The following is an 11,066-nucleotide window of genomic DNA, read 5'->3' as shown; positions in this document are numbered from 1 at the left end:
ATGAGCAACAGCAGCACAGCCTGTAACAGGTTTATTATATGCAGGTTGAAGGCCCCAGTAGACCATATTTCAAACATTCGGGAAGGGTGGCTTGCAGGCCTTCCAAAGCTTCCTTCTTTCGTGGGTGTTGTTTTTCTCTTGGGGTCGGCATCCCTTCTTTCATCTTGATCTGCACAGGAGTTGCTTTCCTTGCCCTCCCTGGCATTCTGTCCACACAGACAGCATTACTCACTTGTTGTAGATGGGGGTGGGGGGAGGGGTTGGGATGGAGCAGTCTGCAGACATAGAGCCCGCTCAGGGAAACTTGGATCTTGTCTTTGCTTTTTAGGAAAGGAAGTGACTTGAGCATTTAGTTTACGTAGTAAATCCCGCCCCAGTAGAGGAACTGGGCGGTCCAGCATGTGGAGAATATTATGACTTAGTGACAAGTTGCCCAGCTTCTGTTCCAAAGGCTGGAGGAAGGGGTGTTGCTACAGTTTCCGGGAGACCCCGCTACTGCAGCAGCATCCTGGGAGCCCCCAGCAGCCGAAACAGGACAGTATCAGTGGCTCCAGTCCCACCTCCCATTCTCCTGGGATGGCTTTCTCTACGCCCACGCCTTCTACTTTGCCGTCGTCTGCCTCTCAGCCTCCATCATCTTCGGCACCACCTACATACAATTCTTGTCTCCAGGCACCACCAGAAACACGCCATCACCGCCACTGCATTCTCCTGTGTGGCTGCTGTGCTTTACGCCACCGAAGTGGCCTGGGTCTGTGTCCGGCCTGGAGACATGGTCTGCTTTGTGCCCACCTTGCCAGGCGTGCTCAAGCTGCTGGAGAACTTTGTGGCCTGTGTCATCTTCACTTTCATCAGCAGCCCCTCCCTGTACCTGCACCAGCCGGCCCTGGTGTGGTGCGTCGTTGTGTATTCCATCTGCTTCATCCTTGGGGGCTGTGAACTTCATAGTGTACAGGACAGACTGTCATGTCAGAGGGCTGAACTTCCCCCACCCCAGATTCCTGGTGGGGCAGACCCTGCTCTCCATCCTCCTTTACACCAGTGCTGTGATCCTCTAGCTGCTCTGCCAGTTCTGTGAGAAGTTTGGCAGCCAGCCCCAGCGGTCCAGCGATGAGAGCTGCAGCGACAGACTCACCTCCTTGCTGTGTATCTGGGACCAGCGACTGGCTGTGACCATCTTGACAGCCATCAACTTGCTGCTTTATGTGGCAGAGACACGGAGTACTTGGCCCGAGAGGCTTTGTACGGACTGAAGATGTGCCCAGTGCTCCTGCTCCCCTCTGCTCACCGGGGGTATCTTCACCAAGCTCTGACGTCCTCTGATGTCCTCTTCCTGTCCCCTCTCTCCCTTCTCACATCCTTCCCCATTCATCTTGCTCTCCTTTCTGCTTCCTTCCCTCTTTCTGCTCCATCTCCTTCCTGTTGTGTGTGGGGCCCACAGTCTGTTTTACCTCTTTCTCTTGCTGCTTTCATCGTTTCTACATTTTCTGCTCTTTGGCCCTTTTTCAGTCGCCCTTTTTTAGTCATCCTTTGTTTTCTCATCTCCTGTGTCCTGACCACCTCTTCCCACTTTCCTTCTTCGGATCCATCAGGACCCCGAGACGTCTTCCTTCTCTGCCCACCACCCCCCTCCCACCTCCTAGGGTGCTGACTCCACACCACACAGCCCTCTGTGCAGCTCTTCACACCCTGGGCCTCCGGAGGGGCCTCATTGCCGGAGCATGCCTGTGCCCCCCCGTGGTGCCTTAGTTGGTGCGTGTATATGCGTTTGGGGTGTGGGGGTGGGTAGGTAGGGATTGGCCCCCTTTTATCCTAGTGGGGGGAGGGTGTACAGTACACTCCCCCTTTAAATTAACAAACAAACAAACAAAAAACAACCTCTGGGTGTCAGTAATTTCCAGTGGGCAGGAGGCTCAAAACAGTGACCTTGGATTCCAAGGCCCCACCTGGTGCTCGGCCCCACCTGAGACTGATTACAGAATGTTTGCAGGCTTCCTAAACACCCACTGCCTAGAGGTGAACTAAGAGGAAGCAGGCGATGGATGCCTTCCATCCCAACTACTCTGTGGGGAATTAAAAAAAAGGAGTTGGCAAAAAAAACCCAGAGTCTTTTTTTTCAGCAGATTAAATTGCTTTTAACTGCAAAATTAAATATGTAACAAAAGCAAAATCCAGCCCCGATGACGTGTGCCCATCCTGCTCAATATTAGCTGCGAGCTTTATACGCTTTTTTGGAAAACGTCCCAATTTTATTTACTATTATTGTTTTCATCTTTATTGGAGTATAATTGCTTTACAGTGTTGTGTTAGTTTCTGCTGTAAAACAAAATGAACCAGCTGTATATATGAAAACCACAGTCTGCAGGCTTTGTGAGGGGCAGCGATGCGGCCCTCCTGCCTCCGTGTTCAAAACAGCATGTCCTGCCTCTGCAGGGAGAGGAACATGGGCACTGCCAGCTGTAAAGCTGATGTCAGCCTGGGTGTTTTCTTTTCTTCTTTCTGATCACAAATGCCGGTTGGCCATTTTCTTTAAGGGAAAGTTTCTTTTCAGTATCTTTTGGGGGGTGGAATAGGGGGTGGGGATTGGTCCTGCCATAGTCAAAGGAACTGTGGTGCTTGAGTGTGCGGTGACACACGTGTGTTTCTGTGCGCCAGTTGCTTTCTGCTACGCCTTCCTGCTTCTCTGTGACTCACACATAATGTGATCTATATAAATGTATGTATATTTAATTCCCTGGAACTTCTGGTTTCCATCAGCCCATGCTGTCCATCATAGAGAGAAGTCTTGTCCTTTCTCCCACGTCCATAATGTTCTTTTTTTTAAACCTTTTAAAGGTGAAAAAAAAGAAAGGAAGAAACACAAAACATAAAAAATTCGTAGATCCTAATGTCCCCAATTTGCCCAGAGCTCAGAAGAGGCCTAGTAGATTTCCATCCTGACCCAAACCACCTCTCTAAGAGCCCCTCCCAGTGTCTCCCCACCCCCACTTTAGCCAGAGCCTAGGGCAGGGCCCAACCTTGGAAAAGTATCAGTTGAACCCTGACCCCAAACCCAACAGTTTGTCCTCTAGCTGTTAAAGGGGCCCTGGCAGCACCTGGATGCCTCTCTTTAAAGGTGTGTGCCTGTGTGTAGGCTCAGTGTGTGTGTGTGTGTGTCCATGTTCACACATGCATGACAACAGCAGCCCTTTACACCAACTGGTGGCTGTGAAGTCACCCCAGGCCTTCTTCCTCTCCTCTTCTCAGCCACAGAGGCTCAGAGCCCAACATCCTCGTGTCCCCAGGGCCAGAGGGGCCAGGCAAGCAGAGCTGTGGGGGAGGGGCACGGGAAGGCCCCCCCCCACTGCTGCCTCTCACTCCTGCACTGGGATGAAGCCTGGGACCTTCACCCAGGGGCAGGTTGGGTGGAGGGGGAGGGCTCCCAGGAGGCGGCCCCCACGTCAGGCAAATCTTAAGAAGGAATGAAATAAAATTCATATTAATGCAAGACAAGAAAAATTTGAACATAAAATTTTTCTCTGTGAATTTGGTCCTCCTCCCTCTCTTCTAGTGTGCAGTGTGCATCTGCAGTGTGGGTTAACCAGACCTCCCCAAGGGCACAAATGCCTGCTCAACCAAATACCAATTTTTCTTCTTTTGGACCCAGCCATGTCACTCCTTAGAAGATGACACCGATTCCTTATGACCTGATTAATGTCACAGGCTATATTACTTGTATTCTGCCTATTTTACAATATTATTGTTTCTTGCATTAACAAATTGTGATTGAGACGCCAATGAAAAAAATTATGACCAGGTGACCTGAAACGATTGTTATGATATACAGCTGTATAAGACCCATGATTGTAATAGTGTGACTCTTGTAATAGTGTGATATGGGAAGAAGCAGCAAGTGGAAATCACTTCCTAGAGCCTGACAGACTAGTGAGACAGGTGGTCTAGAGGATTTGGGCTACGTTCCCAGGATAGAGGAGTAACAGCACTTGAGTGGCCTATCAATGAAATCCTTGTCAGACCTGGAATGGGCACTGCTAGGGGACCCTGGGACAAAAGGGTCATGAAATGCCTCCCAAACCCTGGTCGAAATTAAGACTGAAAGGGAGGGGATTGTAAAATAAAGTATGTTGTCCACCACCCAGTTTTATAAGAATCAAGCCTTGGCCACTAGAGTCACTGACCTAGAATCCACCCTGAAAGTAATTCAGGGCAAAGACCAGGATGGGACACTTTGTGCTCTGGGAAAGCTGACGGAACTGGCCCTCGGTTAGATATTCACGGGAGAAATTTTTATGAACCCAGATTCTTGCATCTTCCCAGACTTAGAAAAGCACTAAAACTGTCAACTAAGATACCCGTTCCTCTCACACAGCAGTAACCTTTACAAAGACGTGTGCTTGGCTGCATGTTCCCCTTCCCCCAAGTCACATACGTACTGCCCTGCCTCCCCACCCCTTACTTCTTCAGAACAGTACTCAGAAGTTTCTTTTTTCCATTTTTTATTTTATTTTTTTAAATCTTTATTGGAGTATAATTGCTTTACAGTATTGTGTCAGTTTCTGCTGTACAACAAAGTGAAAGAGCCACATGTATTCATATATCCCCATATCCCCTCCCTCTTGAGCCTCCCTCCCAACCTCCCTATACCATCCCTTTAAGTCTTCACAAAGCATCAAGCTGGTCTCCCTGTGCTCTGCAGTAGCTTCCCACTAGCCATCTGTTTTACATTTGGTAGTGTCTATATGTCGATGCTACTCTCTCACTACGTCCCAGCTTCCCCTCCCCCCAGTGTCCTCAAGTCCGTTCTCTACTTCTGCATCTCTATTCCTACCCTGCCACTAGGTTCATCAGTACCATTTTTCTAGAGTCCGTATATATGTTGTTAGCATACGGTATTTGTTCTTCTCTTTCTGGTTTACTTCACTCTGTATGACAGACTCCAGGTCCATGCACCTCACTACGAATAGCTCAATTTCATCCCTTTTTATGGCTGAGTAATATTCCATTATATATATGTACCACATCTTCTTTATCCATTCATCTGTTGATGGACATTTAGGTTGCTTCCATGTCCTGGCCATTGTAAACAATGCTGCAATGAACATTGTGGTACATGTATCTTTTTGAATTATGGTTTTCTCCAGGTATATGCCCAGTAGTGGGATTGCTGGGTCATATGGTAGTTCTATTTTTAGTTTTTTAAAGAACCTCCATACTGTTTTCCATAGGACATTCTACCCAAAAGTGGCAGAATACACTTTCTTCTCAAGTGCACATGGAATATTCTCCAGGGTAGATCAAATCTTGGGTCACAAATCAAGTCTTGGAAAATTCAAGAAAATTGAAATCAAGCATCTTTTCTGACCACAATGCTATGAGATTAGAAATCAACTACAGGAAAAAAACTGTAAAAAACACAAATGCATGGAGGCTAAACAATGCACTACTAAATAACCAAGAGATCACTGAAGAAATCAAAGAAGAAATTAAAAAATACATAGAAATAAATGACAATGAAAACACGACAACCCAAAACCTATGGGACGCGACAAAGGCAGTTCTAAGAGGGAAGTTTATAGCAATTCAATCTCACCTCAAGAAATAAGAAAAATCTCAAATAAACAATCTAGCCATACACCTGAAACAACCAGAGAAAGAAGAACAAAGAAAATCCTTTTTTTTAATTGAATTATACTTGATTTACAATATTATGTCTCACAGGTTTCTGAAAGATTCTCTCCTGGGTTATCATCCTCAGTTGGATTGAATAAAATTTTTGATTTCTTTCCTAGATTAATTATTGATAATTTTTTCATTGACAAAAGCAAATATGCATTGGCCTCCAGCAATCTGGGTGCAATGAATCTCATATTCTTATATTTTCCTAAATCAAATTGAACACAGCCTTGGGACCTCACTTTCCAGGAGGATGGAAATGCCTTTGTGCTTTCGGAAAAGAATTGCCCAGGATGGGCTCACCTGAGGCCCTCATTGTCCAAGCCTCATGGTTCCTGAGGGCGGCTGCTCCATCCCTCCTGTTTGGTGGGGATTAAAGGCCATTTGTCACAATTCCAAGGCAAGCTCCAATCCCCTTACTTTGGAGCTCAAACGAAAGTGTAAATGTCCTCTGCTTAGTCCAAACCTCTCTTCATAGAGGAGGTGCAGCTGGACCCCAGGGAGGGGGCAGGATTTGTCCAGAGTTGCCCTGTGTCTGGCAGAGTCAGAGACAGGACCCAGGCTTCCTGGTTCCCAGGCTTCCTGGTTCCCAGGCCGGCTGTCTTCCCTCTGACCCACGCTGCTTGTTCCAAGTACGGCAGCAGCATCCTCCAGGCTGGGACTCTGCCCCATCCACCCTAGTTCTGCCACAAACCTGCCACGTCACCCTGAGGAGGTCACCCACTGCTGGGTGAGGCAGTTTCCTCATCTACAAGATGGGGGAGGGGGTGCCAGAGACCCCTGGTCCCCCATCAACACTGCCTCTTCCTGGTGCCCCTGAACTGTGCCCGTCTTGGAGACTCAGACATGGAGATGGAAGCTGGTCCCTCCCCTCTGCGCACCCTCTCTGCTTGTTTCCCTCTTGGCTGCTGGGTCCTGGTTATTGGTTCCATCCTTCCTGATTAGAGAGATCCCCCTTTCCTACAACCTCTGCTTGGCGGTAAACCTGTCTCTGTTTCATAACATGAGTTTCCTCAGTCACTTACCAGTGGTCCAACTCTCCAGTGATGCTTTTCAAAAACACAAACTGCTTCCAGGTGCCTCCACAGGCTGAGGTCCCCCAGACACCCTTGTTCCTGCACATTCTTGACTTTTCACTTCTTCAAAGTCCAGCTCAGCAGCCTGAATGCTCTCAGCTTGTTTGGGGAGCTCGCATATCTTTTAGGAAATGCAAAGTCCTTTCTGCTGGAAGTAGAAGAGGGGATGATCCCAAGCAGGGGAAGAAGAAACAGAAGCCCAGAGTGAGAGACAGGCAGTTCTGGGATCCACAGCTGGGTCCACAGTCACATGCAGTCCTGACTCCAGTGAAGTGGCCCCACTGCCCTGGTCTGTTCCCCCTGGGGATGAACGGTGAGTAGTTGGAGAACAGAGCCCAAGAGATCTGGTAGTTAGTTCCAATTCTGCCACAGGGTGACTCATGACCACAGATGAGTCTTGTCCCTGATCTGAGTCTCAGTTTTCCATTCACAAAAGAGGAGATTGGGCTAAAATCGTAGTTTTTGAGCTTTTCTCTATGGAGCTTCAGGGTTCTGGTGAGATGATGGGGGTTGAAATTAGGGAGTTGCCCTCACCCACCACTTTCTCTAACCAGAGCAGCCTGGCACAAATCAAACTCCCACTTGAGATCTCATTTGAAAACAGGATTGGAAAGATTAGACACAATCACGTTCTCATCTTTAGAATGTGGGTTAATAAACCATGGTGTAGCCACAAGAGGGAATACTGTACGGCTGGAAACAAATGAGGATGCTCTCAAACAATGATAAGGAAGCATGTGCAGGATATTTAAGTAAAGTGAGTAAGATCTAGAACAATGTACTGTATGCTATTTTAATATAATAAAAAGGGGAGAAATAAAAATCAACATGCCTTTATATGCTTGATTTGCATCAAGACTCACTGGAAGGACTCCCGTGAGTGCAGTGGAGCAGTTACCTGGTCCTGGTGGGGGAGGGGAGCTGAAGGGAGAGTGGACGGAGCCACAGTTAGAAGAGAGGTTTCTCATTACATGGCTTTTTAGGGCATTTTGATTTTGAACCATGGAAATATATTACCTTTTTAAGAAAATAAAATTTAAGTTTGAAAAATATATCAAGTGGAGAAGAAGGGTCAGGGGAGGCCAGATGCTCTCCATATTCCCTGCAGCCTTGATGGACAGGCTGGGGGAGGAGCTGAGAGATGCCTGCACAAGCCTGTCCCCAAAGGCAGAGGGAAGGGAGGCGCCTTGGGTCCAGGGGTCTAGGGAGGAGAGCTGTGGCCCCAAACCTACCTCCTGGGTGGTCAGGACCTCCCCAGCCCTTTAGCACACACAGTTGATGGAGAAGCCCCCTGGTGCCCAAGCCTCAGGCCCTTCCCTTGCTCCCTGCCTGGCCTGGGCTCCCTGTCTCCTGGGGCAGCGGCCAGAGGCTGCCCTCATCAGCCGGCCACACAAGGCCTCCTCCGTGTAGGGATGAGTACAGCTGACTCCAGCCCCAGACTGTGACCTGAGCTGCTTCCAGAACAGAGCCCAGGGCACAGATGTTCCCATTCTCTGGCTCTGGACCAGCTTCTTGGAAAAATCATGGAGCCGGCCTTCCTCAGTCCACCTTTGAGTGGAGAGAAGAGGGACATTTCTCTCCTGCACTCTCAGGCACCCACCCCGGGGGCCAGGCATGGGCTGTCAATCCATGCGGCCCTTGTCTGTGTTGCTGCCTCCCGCTGAAAGTCCCTGTAGGAAGGCGGGTGGTCAGAGGAGAGGTGGTTGAGGTCCAATCAGCCCCTGGCTAAGGTCTCCACACTCTCTGTCTCTGGTGTTTTCTGGTTGCCTTGCCAACAGAAATGGTCTAACTGAGATGGGGGCTCGGCTGCAGGACCTCTGAGTGGGGCACTGCAGCCAGGCCAGGATATAGGAGTCCAGGAAATGAGTCTTATCCAAGAAAATAAGGAAGGGACTCAGCATTCACTGAGGTTCTATTACCTGCTGAGCTTTGCAGGGAGAGACTTGCATTCAAACCTAGGCTCTATCAGGGAGTACCTGTTGACCTTGAGTAAATGACATAATGTACTCTTTGAACCTCAGTTTCATCACCTATAAATTGGGGATGATAGTAATAATATCCCTGAAGATGAAATGAAATAGAAGTAATAAGTCAGACAGTTTGTGATGAAAAACAACTGGCTGCCCTATCTCTTTGGGATATAAGGTGCAAAGTCAATACCAGACAGTGTTGAGATCCTGAACCCAGGTGTCCGGTTTCAAATCCCAGGCGGTATAATCCACTGCTGTGTGCTGGCTCGAGCTTTTCCAGTCTGTTAAGGAGTCTCATTTTCTCTGAGATGTCCTGTATTTTTATGACTTCAACTAATGTCTGTATATGATGATTAAAAAGAGTTATTGATATTATTGAAAAATCCCAGCTTGCCACTTCCTACCTGTGTGATCCTGGGCAGTTACCCTCCCTGTGCCTGTGAAGATGGGGACAGTGAGCACAGAGCTCATAGGGCTGCTGGGAGGGACAAATGCATCCAGAGCAGGGCTTGACCTGCAGTGAGCACGACATGTGTGACCTCTCAGAATTGTTGTGTCAGCACCTGCCCCGCTGCAGCCCAATTAGTCAGGGACCCTTTCTTTGCTGATAAAACCTGTGTGCTGTAATTTGAGGTCCCTTCCGGAGCCAGGCTGGGCTGGTGAGGGTTTGCCCAGTTGGTCTTTTCTAGGTCTGCTTCTGACCACGGGTGGGGGGAGCTCAGTTCATGCTCATCCCCTCACCCCACTCCAACCAGCATCTGTTTCCATAAATCCCTCCCGTGCTTTGCCTGGAAGGAGAGTGAGCTTCCTCAGGCGACAAAGTTCTCCAAAACCACCCATCTGGGCAACCAGGCTGCCCTTGTGGTGGGTGGGCTCCTCTGGGCCTCCTTCCCTCCCTACACTGGCCCTGGCAAACCTTAGGGCCAATGACACCCTCTTAGCACTACTGCCAAGGGACGTCACTCCCTTTGTCCCGGCTGCAGCCCGCCTGCCCCTCGGGCTCCCGGCTGCCCACTGCTGCCAGCAGCACGCCATCCCTCAGGCCACCTGGGGACCCCACTGGTCCAAGTCCACGCTGAGCTGGGGCCAGCTGCCCATCAGCCCACACCACCTCCCCCAGTAACACTCTTGTTGCTAGTCTGGGAGAAACCCTCATGAACTGATTGGCCCTTGTCCACAAATCACCCCAGGGTATACAAGGGGCTGGATACTGTGGGTCCCAGAGCAAGAGTACAAATGGAGACTCACAGATCATATGTCTAAATATTTAAAAATCCAAGTCTTAGTTCAGTTAGCTCGGGTGCTCTGGGGCCAATTCGCAGAAAATGGGTGGGCAAAGGGGAGGGGGGGATGTCACTGGAGACCCCAAGTAAAAGCCCTGTGACTGTCAACAGTCACCAACTGAGCCCTCACTTGTGTGGTTGGTGATGGAGGAAGGAGTGGGGCTGCTGCTTCTAGGTGGCGCCTACCGGTCATCAGGGGCCACTATGGGAGAGACACCTGAGTGACAAAGCTCTGGTAGAGGAGGGAGCTTCTGTCTCCACCAAGCTGACAAAAGGAGCATTGCCTACTGGCCAAGGAAATCAAGGGGCCGAGGAAATCAAGGGGCTCTCTGTTTGCATCCACTGTGGGCAAAGAAACTGTAGCTCAATGTGCTGGGCTGCTTCTCCAGGGCTCTGACCTGTTTGAAGAGGAGCCTTTTCTCCAGCTGCGTCCCCAGCACCTTCCCCCCTCCACCAACCTCGGCTCATCCACCTGCTGCATCTTGCAGGGGAACTAGGTTCCCCCACACCCACCAGGTGTCACAGGGGAGGGACCCCAATTCCCTGGGCCTTGGGCTCTCTATGAACTCACAGGAGACCCTGCCTGCATGGGTTTCTCTTCCGTGTGTGTACACGCGCACGTGTGTGTTTGTGTGTGTGTGTGTGGTGTGGTGTTTCTGGGAAGGGAGTGTGCAATGACAGAGGTTATGCTGTTGTGTTGACAATGCAAGTCTGTTCTGAAGTCCACATGAAGAAATTAGTACAAACTAAAAGAAATTTTGGCGTTTCCAAGAAGACAAATAATTGCTGCTATTCCGGCCCTCAGATTGTTGGTGTGTTTGAGTGAGAGCTCTGGCCTGAGTCCTTTACACTGCACTGTGTCCCAGAGGCCAGGCTGGCTCTGTCATGTCTATAAGGACTTCCGCAAGGGGGTGTGGTGCTCTGAGGGACTCCATGGTGAGGCAAAGGAGAGGTACAGTGGGCTACAAGGAGAGATGGCACGGATGGCATGTCGTTGTCCAGGGACATGTCCAAAGGCTCACAATTCATAGCATTTGAGATACATGGATATTTCCATGGGGCCT

General features: G+C 49.5%; 1 pseudogene; it reads left to right on the top strand.

The window, feature by feature from the left end:
- LOC130844545 (myeloid-associated differentiation marker-like) lies at nt 1-9,842 on the top strand (annotated as a pseudogene).
- The last annotated feature ends 1,224 nt before the right edge of the window (nt 9,843-11,066 follow it).

This window comes from Hippopotamus amphibius, chromosome 2 (genome assembly GCF_030028045.1).
Source record: "Hippopotamus amphibius kiboko isolate mHipAmp2 chromosome 2, mHipAmp2.hap2, whole genome shotgun sequence".
NCBI lineage: Eukaryota > Metazoa > Chordata > Mammalia > Artiodactyla > Hippopotamidae > Hippopotamus > Hippopotamus amphibius.
Note: the sequence above shows the minus strand (reverse complement) of the source record. Positions and strands in the feature narration are given on the sequence as shown.